This window comes from Boleophthalmus pectinirostris, unplaced genomic scaffold (assembly GCF_026225935.1).
Source record: "Boleophthalmus pectinirostris isolate CB_2022bp ecotype Guang Dong unplaced genomic scaffold, ASM2622593v1 HiC_scaffold_5, whole genome shotgun sequence".
NCBI classification, from domain to species: Eukaryota; Metazoa; Chordata; class Actinopteri; order Gobiiformes; family Gobiidae; genus Boleophthalmus; species Boleophthalmus pectinirostris.
The window spans coordinates 41,206,664-41,216,962 of record NW_026571404.1 but is presented as its reverse complement, the minus strand read 5'-3'; the positions used below and the strand labels follow the sequence as shown (position 1 = coordinate 41,216,962).

The following is a 10,299-nucleotide window of genomic DNA, read 5'->3' as shown; positions in this document are numbered from 1 at the left end:
GTGCTCCATCTGAAACAATCCACTCCTCAATAACTATTTTATGGTTATAAAAGCATCTTATTATACAGAAATACAGTATAAAGGGCAGTGGAGACTCCATGCATGGAGAAGTGAGGAGCACTGGGTTGCTAAATCAGGACTAGACCAGAACTAAACCAGGACTGTCGGGACAGGCCGAAGGTGTACCCATGTAGACTGTCGGGTGGCCGCAGATGAAAGGACCGTGGTGGGGCCGGGGCTCCGTGCCGCACAGGGCTCCACGCCACACGAGGCTCAGTGCAGCTGTCATCTGATTGCCCTTTGCGGACACCCTGCTCAGTTGTTTCGGGACTCCTCTCTCTCGCTCTCTCTAAAGTCCAAAATTAGTCCTGGTTTATTCCTGATTTTGACCTGGTGTAGTCCTGGTTTAGACCTCGTCTAGTCCTTGTTTCGCTACATATGCAATTTGCTGCTTTGCCTGGTTCGCTCTCTGACTGTCCAATCAGCGGGTCTGAATCGATTCACTAACTCAAAATTGATTGGTTGAAGCAACAGTTTCATGGACATTTATTCTGTGTTCAACGGCCTGCAGAAGGGAATGTGAAGGCATCAGGCAGACTTCTTTGACTTTGGCCCTGCCTGACAACAAGTGACAGCTGGTCAAATACTTTAATATGAAAATACATGTGTGGAAGCAGCACAGCCGTCGGAGAAGCTCTGAAAGGAAGTGGACAGACCATTTGGAATTATTTAATAATAATAATATAATTAACATCAGTCTGTGATTCAGATATTTATATATATTTTTTAGGCCAGCAGAGAAGGCCTTGCAGGCCCTGACGCCCGCCACTAGATTTAATAATTCCAAAAAGGCTCAAAAAACACAGCATATGCATAAAGACACAGAGAGATAATCACAGAGCTATACATACATACACAGAGAGATAATCTGACAAATGGGGAAGGGAAGCCACAGATTAAAAAGGGGAGCTAATGGAACTCAGGTGCAGCACATTAGGGCGGAGCAATAATCAAAGGTGGGACCATGAGGGCGGAAGTAAATCTGTAACAGAAACAAGGTAAGTAATTTCAAAATAAAAGGGGAAACAAACAGGACATGACAGTACCCCACCTTTTATGGGCCGGCACCCGATGGCCCAGGATCCTGAGGGTGGTGATGATGAAAGTCGTTAATAAGGTCTGGATCCAGAATGTTACTTGCAAAGACCCATGACCTCCCTTCAGGGCCATACCCTCCTAGTCAACCAAATATTGGAAACCTCTGCCCTTACCCTCCCTCTGCCCCTACCCTTTGGTCCTTGCCTCTTTAGAGGTAGGAACCAAAGAGCTTTCCTTGACTGGCTTCAGATGGCTGACGTGAATGGTAGGATGGATTGGACACGCATAGATCTTAGAAGCCGTAACCTCATAGCTACAGGAGGATACTGGAAATGGACCAATGAAGCATGGGGCCAACTTGTGAGACTCTACCCCCAGTGGTAGGTCCTTCGTAGACAGCCAGAACTTCTGGCCAACTAGGTAGGTGGTTGCAGCCCTTCTCTTCTGATCTGCAGCCCTTTTATAAACACCCGAACTCTGAAGCAGGGTGTGGCAAGCCCTTGACCAAGTGTGACAGCAGCGATGAATGAGAGTTTGGGCAGAGAGCACATCAACTAGGAACAGAAGCGGCTGATAACCAAAAACACATTTGAAGGGGGGCAGCCCTGTGGATGCATTAGGCAGACTATTGTGAGCATATTTGAGCCATACTAACACCTTACTCCACGAGGAAGGATTCAGGGAGGTAAGACAGTGCAGTCCAGTCTCTAGAACCTGATTGACTCGTTCAGTCTGTCCATTGGTTTGGGGATGGTGACCAGAAGACAAACTCAAAGTAGCTCCGAGAAGATGGCAGAAAGTTTTTCAGAACTGGGCAACAAACTGTGTACCCTAATCAGAGAACACATTCCTGGGAAAACCAGGCACTCGACAGATGTGGGTTAGATGTGCCTCAGCTGTCTCCTTGGCAGTAGACATCTTAGGCAATGGTATAAATTTGACCATTTTAGAAAATCTGTCGACAACAGTGAGTACGGTGGTATTACCATCTGAGCTGGGCAATCCAGTAACTAAATCCAAGGAAATGTCAGACCAAGGATGACAAGGCATGGGCCGAGGGTGCAGGAGTCCAGAGGCAGAGAAGGTGGAAGACTTGTTCTTGTTGAGGCAACACGCATCACGGGCTGCAACAAATTATTTTATCTAATTTTACATATTAGGCCACCAAAACCTGTATCTGACTCTAAACAGAGTTATTTGCACACCAGGATGGCAGGAGACGAAATAGGAATATGCCCAAAAAATTACTTCTGAGCTCAACAGACAATTAGGTGATCCATTCAGAGGAACTTCACTAAGCAACGCCTCTCTGACACTGCTCTCAATACTCCATGAGACAGCATGAAGAAAACAGGAAGTAGGCAGGATGGGAGAGCTGGACTCTGGGAGAATACATCGAACAAAGAATGAGTGTTACATTGGAGAAACAGACATTCTGACTGTGAGCCGTGATACCTCTCCACAGATCTGACCTGTAACTTGGTTACAGGTCTGGTTTGAAGATATATTGGTTGCACCTTTAAGTACAGAACAGATACCTAAAATCTCTACTTCAGTACAGTACTACTTTTACTTCATGGCATAGGAGAAATTAAATTTGTCAAATGGACAAACGTTTATTTCAGTCAAGAACATTTCACAGCTCATCCAAACTGCTTATTTAGTTCTGGTCAGACGGTGATAGACGCTGCCTTATATCTGCCTGAAGAGAGGAGCTAACTACACTGAAACTACTCTGAAACTAACGCATCTGCTTGTTTACAGTTTCTGTTTATTAGCTAGGCCTATTCAACTGTAGTGAGTGTGTATGTGTGGTCATATTAGCATAATTATTCAGTCCCATAATGAGTGTTTTCACACCTCTGGCCACGACCTGGCTATCCCTATTGTTCGCTTTGTTTTAGGTTTGATGATGGAGTTAAAGATGGGAGACAGATGATGTCTGAGGCCTCCATTTTTATTCAAAGGTGGATTGTCTTTCCTAATAAAAATAGCCTCTTTAACTCCCCTCTCAAACCAATTATTTTCTCTAGCTAATATCTGTACCTCACTATTCTCAAAGGAGTGGCTTGTGGCTTTTAAGTTGAGATGTATGGGAGACTAAGGTCCTTTTAGGTGGAGATGTACAGCTGACTGAGGTCCTGTGTTGCTCTCTCATCTGTGTTGTCACATCCTCAAGTGGCTGTTTTGTTTCTCCAATTATTTCTCTCACTGCAGCCTTCATAACACTTAATGGAGTAGAGCACATTGCTTTGTTTGTGGCTCAGTGTTTTGTCCTTTGGGTAGACCAGTTTCTGTCTTACAGTGTTTGTAGGTTTGAAATAGACTGGTATCTCAAGTTGTCTGAAAATCCTCTGTAGTTTTTCAGAAACACCAGCCATGTAAGGAATAGTTACACCCTCTCTCCTGGGTTCTGATTCCTTGTTGTCTTGTTTTTTGCTCTCTTTGTTCTATTGAAAGCCCATTTAGGATATCCACACAGAGAGGGCTTTCTGCACATGTTGTTCTTCTTTCTCCTTTCTCTCCAAGTTTGTGCTGCAGTGGGTGGTGTGAATTGTTATCAATGGATCCTACCTGGACGACTGGGGGATTCTACACACATCTTGAGTACTTTATCTTTAATAACATTTTACCAGTAGTGGAATGTAACAAAGGTGAAGTTCATTTCATTTTTTTTTACATTTATTAGAACTTCAAAGATTGAATCCCTAATGCATTTCTTAAGTTGTCCTAATGTGAAAGTATCGACAGTATGTGTTGTCTGTACTCTACCCTGCTTGCATAGGGAGATTTGCAGTTTAAAACATGTTGTCACAAACATATTTAACTGTCAACATGTAGCCTACAATGGCATAAAAACAAATAACAAAGGTAAACCATGAAGTGTGTGTTGCCGTAGAAGACCCTGGGTCTGGTTAAGATTAGGCTGGAATCTGCAATGTTTAAAGGTCCTATATTGCACAAACTTGACTCTCGTGAGCTTTAATCCATGTAAAGGCCACCACACATTACAAGATTTTTAAGTCTTAAGTAATTTTTAAACATGTCACAAAACGCACACATCACAGACACAAGAAGAAATATAGCCGCAAGTGGCAATGATCGGCCCTTGCGTGCGCCTAGATGGCAGACTTCCAGTTTTTAATATACATTTTTGTTCTTATTGCCATGATACATCTGGCTACAAAATTTGGTTTGGCTACGCCAAAGTTTGTGTAAGGACGTCCCATTGGCAAGAATAGAATTTTTCTTGTTGCCATGGCAACACTATGTAAATGAGGTTTGGCCGTTTTTTTTAATCGAGACCATGTCACAAATGTGGAGACCAATTTTGTGTATCTATGACAAATAAAATGTTATTGTTCTACTTAATTTTCTAGGGGGCGCTATTGCACCCATTTTTGTATTTTCTTACATCAGTCTGTTCAGGGTCGAGGTGTGAACCCACGATTAAAATTTAAGTGAAATGGGCCAAAGTTTGTGCCAGAATTTGTAGATTTTACCAATGGAATAACATGGAGGGTTTATGTCATCGCAATGGCAACATCATTAAAAATATGACATGGGTGTCACAGATTTTTGGATCAGGAAGCCAAAATCGAATTTTGTGCAAAATCTCTGACATTTTTGAACAACTATTTGGGAACAAATGATTTTGTTTAAATCTAAAGGGGGCGCTAATGTGCAAAATTAATAATTTTTACATTAAGTAGCTTTAGGGCAGAGAGTTTAACAACTGTTTCAAATTTCATTGAAATCAGAGTTCGTTTGAGCAAATGGGAGCAATTTGTAAATCTCCAAAATTGTGTGTATTTTTTGTTGCTTCACTGCTCAGAGACCGTAAAACGTGTGTGAAGAATTTGGATAACTTTTGATGTTCCACCTCTTGAGATAATGTGGACTAAATTTAATAGTGGATCTGTTAAGGACCAAAATAGTTCGCTTTTATGGTACAAGCATGACATTTTGCTGCATCACTAACACCCCCAGGACTAATATTTCTGGATATGGAATCAAGCCTAAGTCGACCCTGGAGCCAAGAACTGTGCATGTCACAAAATGGACTGTATGAAAATGAGATTGGCATAAAAAACACTGCATAATCCCTTTCTTATAGTCTAATTTGCTTAGTTATCCATTTTGTAATGTTGAACAACTATTTTTCATAAACTCCAAAGAATTAAGGAGGTCATGTGGCCATTTTCCTTGAGAATGTAAGTTAATACAATATTTTATCTTTCAAAGCCATATTTATTGGGTTTTTGATAACAAAAACAATTTAAACATATCTAAAGATCTGTAAATGCCTCATCATGTTTCACAATAGTAAATAACTGCTGCATGGATGTGAGGCTTAACCCTAAAAAACATTTTCCTTAAATCGTTAAACTTATTCAAAGTGCTCTAAGTGCAGCTGCTGCCACATTGGCATGAATCTGTACATGCCAAATTCGTCTTTGCACACTTGCATCACCCAGCACAAGCTTCTGCATCCACACTTGATAAATTCATAGCATGTTCTTTGCCAGGTGGAGCTTGGTGCACAACTGTAACCAGTTTTAAAATACTAAAATTCTTAATGGTGCATTATAACTTTTCTGTTTGGGGGTCCACAACCTGCTTCTTTCATGATGCTTTGGCTGGAATCTTTGACTGTATGGCATTAAAGATATCAGTCTTGTGTTTATTCAGTTAAGGACTGAAAATGTGTTTATTGCTCAAATACCTAAAATGCAGACATTCTTATATTTAGCCGGGTCTGTTGTGGGGCGCCAGTCATTGTGTCCTTAGGCAAGGCACTTCACCCACATTGCCTAGTATGAAAGTGGTGTGTGCATGAGTGATGGTGGTGGTCAGAGGGACCGATGGTGCCGATTGGCATGGCAGTCGCGCTTCTGTCAGTCTGCCCCAAAGTATCTTACCACCACCAGGTATGGAGTGAATGAATAATGCTGAATAATGATCTGTAAAGCGTCTTTATGACATATGTCTGTGAAAAGTGCTATAGAAATAAAAATACTTACTTACTTGTCACCAGGGAGATGGATAAGGTTAAAGTCATACTGTGAAAGCAAAGCAATAACATCTCCATGGAGACAAGCAGGTATCTTACCTTCCACTGGAAAAGTTATATTGTGCACCATTAAAGTCTTTAAATTGCATTGTCCTTTTACATAGCCTGTATCTCTCACATTATGGGGGAAAAAAGAAACCAAAAACATTATTGAAGCAGTTCAAGCAAATATGTGTTTAATTCAATTTTAATTTTAACATTTGTCACTAAAACATAGTAAATTTGTGGTCTTAATAATGGGTTTATATCTTTATTACAATCCATATCTCACTGTAGTACAGGTGTGAACAGAGCCTCCTCTGATTATAGTCTGAACATCTGCAGATCATTCCAGATTGAGAGATTGCAATGAAAATACAACAAAATCTGTCACAAAACCTGGTCTAATTGTCTTAATTTGGTCATAATCCCAATCAATCAATCAGACTTTATTTATAAAGCGATTTTCATACAAAAATGTAACACCAAGTGCTTTACAGTGATTAAAAACAATCCCACATTTCCATCCACCCACCAACCCAACCCCCACACAACCAAACAACACACATAAACACACACACGCACACCCACACACACACACGCACACACACACACCCCATATATATATATATATATATATATATATATATATATATATATATATATATATATATATATATATATATATATATATATATATGGAGAGAGAGGTTATATAAATAGGTTTAATGCAGGGATGCCAGGGTGAAATTGGACAGAGGGCCAGATTTTTTTCAAGTGAGCCCTCAGGGGGCCGAATTACACTTTTGGCCAAACACTGATGCAACACATGGATAGGCAATTTGAAACTGCATTGGCACCACAATAGCTTCACAATGAGCCCTAGAATTACATAGCCTAAAGCAGGAGACAGTTACCCACTAAAAACGTTACATTTTCCTATCCATGCAAGAAGCCTGCATTTATAAATCAGAAATGCAACATAACAGACTACAACTGTAGATGCTAACAAAACACATTTCCTATAAATAACACGAGTGTAAACTTTTAATAACTTTGATCATATTTATTGAAGGCTTGTACATGAAAACATGCCAATGCATAAATAGGCCAATTAAAAGAAGGCCAAGCCAAGTAGGCCAAAAGTAGGCACAGAAACAACTAGAAAAGCACTCAGAGAGCGCAGACCTCCGCCAAGGACTACAGTCCCCCTCATATTAATTGTGTTTTCCATAAATATTTGTCTCGTATCTTTCAATTTGGAATATGAAAGAGGATCCAATTGTCCATCCCTGAGTCAATAATTAACCGAGATATTGAGAAACATAATTTTTGGCCCCATTTACCACAATGTTAACTAAAATTTCAAAGTGATCCAGAATCCAGGATTTCTTCCGGATCACCCCCAAAATGAAATCATTTTTTCCTTTTCACATTTCCAACAAATCCTGAAAATTTCATCAAAATCGATCCATAACTTTTTGAGTTATGTTGCTAACAGACAAACAAACAAACAAACAGACAAACAGACACACGCCGGCAAAAACATAACCTCCTTGGCGGAGGTAATGAAGAGAAATAAGTAACAAACAGGCCATGTGATTGACAAATATGAGCTATATTAAAACATTAAATTGGCTCAACAGATGAGGCACTTTAACTTTGCCAGTCATCATCGGTCAACTATGACACAGGCCTACACAGACAGTCAGTTAGCCCCAACCGCTGTAATCCCTCCCACCCACATCACGCCAGATTATAATCAAAGGGGAGACCAGCCTACTTCAACTACATTTTACTTGTCGAGGCCAAACACCTTTTAACTTTCACCAGTTTATCCACATCGGGGGACAGTTATTTTCATAACATCATTCAGATGTCAGTGCGTCAAGCGATTTCGCACTTTCGATTTATTAATATTCATCACGGAAAATGCCTGCTCACACAAATATGTTGTCCCAAACATACAAAGTATTTTACCTGCAAAGGCCGTGAGCATTGGGTACTCTGGTGGCAAGGATTGATAGAATAGATCGCAACAGATGCGTAGTTTTCCTTCAACAGTGCCGAACACTTTTCACACAGTTCTATCAGTTCCATTTGGATCGCCTCTGGGACCTCGGAAGCGTCAATTGTGAATGGAGAGCGAAACAGCGCAAAGTCCTTTTCCAGTTCAGTAAAAACCATGAATTGAGTGTCAAACTCATGCCCGAGTCCGGAAAGCAAAATTGCATACTTGTCCATACTCCGATGATTGACAGGTTGAGATTTAAGACAAGGGAAGTGAGAGGCATTGCGCTGGCGGAGCTGCTTCTCCCACAACACCAGTTTACTTTGAAAAGCACTATCATAATACTCTGTGACGAGTTTGTTGCGGCCCTGCATAGTAACATTCAACACATTTAGATGTTCGGTAATGTCCACTAAAAAGGCAAGATTCCTGGTCCATTCTGGGTCCAATTCCACCACAGGCTTCCCTTTACCCTGCATGAACTCGGCTATCTCTGTGCGTAATTTGTAGAACTGTTTCAGCACTGCGCCTCGGCTCAACCAACGCACATCGGTGTGATAGGGAAGGCCATGATGAATGTCATGTTCCAATAAAAACACGTGAAATTGCCTATGGTTAAGTCCTCTCTAGCTTGAATAAAATTCACAGTGTCAATAACAACACGCATGACATGGTCCATTTTCAGACTCTTGCAGCACAATGCCTCTTGGTGCAGTATACAGTGAAAGTTCCAAAATACTTGCTCTGGATTAGCCGCATTTACCTTTTCTCTCAACTTCGCAACCACTCCTACCTTTCTTCCAATCATAGAAGGTGCGCCGTCGGTAGCCACACTGACAGCGCTACTCCAGTTCACCTCCAGTTTGTCCAGGGCCCCAACAAGGCTAACAAATATGTCGTTAGCTGTGGTGGTGTCTGTTATTGGCACAACTGACACAAACTCCTCAGTGACATTCAGGGAAGCGTCCACACCACGAATAAATATCGCTAACTGGGCTACATCAGTCACGTCAGTGCTCTCGTCGAGAGCAACAGAGAATGCAATGAAGGACTTAGCCTTGTCTTTTAGTTGACTCTTTAAATCACCAGAAAGTTCTTCACTTCTCTCCGTCATTGTCGGCCTGGACAAGCTTATGTTGGCTAAAGCTTGTCACTTGTCAGGACACTCTAGCTCGGCTGCCTTTAGCATGCAGGTTTTGACGAATGCACCCTCTGAGAAAGGCTTGGATGCCTTAGCAATTTCCCAAGCAATGATGTAGCTTGCCTTCACTGCCCCTTGAAATAAAATAAAATGTATAGTTATAACAAAATTGAGACCCTCCACTTTCAGGAACGGTGCTGTAAACAATAAATAAAATGAACCTTTGTGTGTATCTCGACATTTGAAGAACACGGCTTGTTGTTTCTGTAGCGATGATGCTAGCTCGTTTTGCTTTTTAGTCCTTAGTTGCCCTGTGTACTCGGAGTACTTCTCGGTGTGGGTCTCGTAATGGCGTTTGATATTGTACTCCTTTGCAACAGCAACTTGTTGAGAACAAATAAGACACACGGGTTTGCCCCCTACCTCCCAAAAGAAATACTTTTCTTTCCACCTCTCCTGAAAAATGTGACCTTCAGTGTTGACTTTCCTCTTTTTTGACAACATCTTGATAGGGACTAGTCTACCCCGGCACATGCCCCAGCACCATAGACTTCCTGTGTCATGGTCAGCACTGCTGAGGCGGGCCGCAGCAACTGACTAACTGACAGATTCCACCAAATATTCAATTTAAAAAAATGAAACATTAGGAGGGCAGCAGCAACTGACGGATTTCACAGAAATTTTAATAAAAATAAAAAAAAACATTAGATAAAATAAACAGATTATTAAAATTGTCCCCTTATCATCCACGGGCCGGATGCGACATACAGTCGGTCCGGCCCCCCGGGCCGTAACCATGGCATCACTGGTTTAATGCCTTACTACCGAATATTTCAGGCAAAGCAATGAAATCTCCATGGTAACAAGCAGGTGTAACATCTGTAACAAGACTGCATTAAAGAAACTTAAGTCAGCTTCAAGTTTTATATACAAAGTCTTATATAAATACTTGTCACTACAAGCAAAAGATGTTCATTTTGTCTTCTTATATACTTC

The 10,299-nt window shown here is 41.1% G+C and overlaps 1 pseudogene; it reads right to left on the bottom strand.

Annotated features, from left to right (window-relative positions):
• Positions 1 to 2,419: 2,419 nt before the first annotated feature.
• On the bottom strand, positions 2,420 to 9,943 carry LOC129411515 (general transcription factor II-I repeat domain-containing protein 2B-like; annotated as a pseudogene).
• Positions 9,944 to 10,299: the final 356 nt, after the last annotated feature.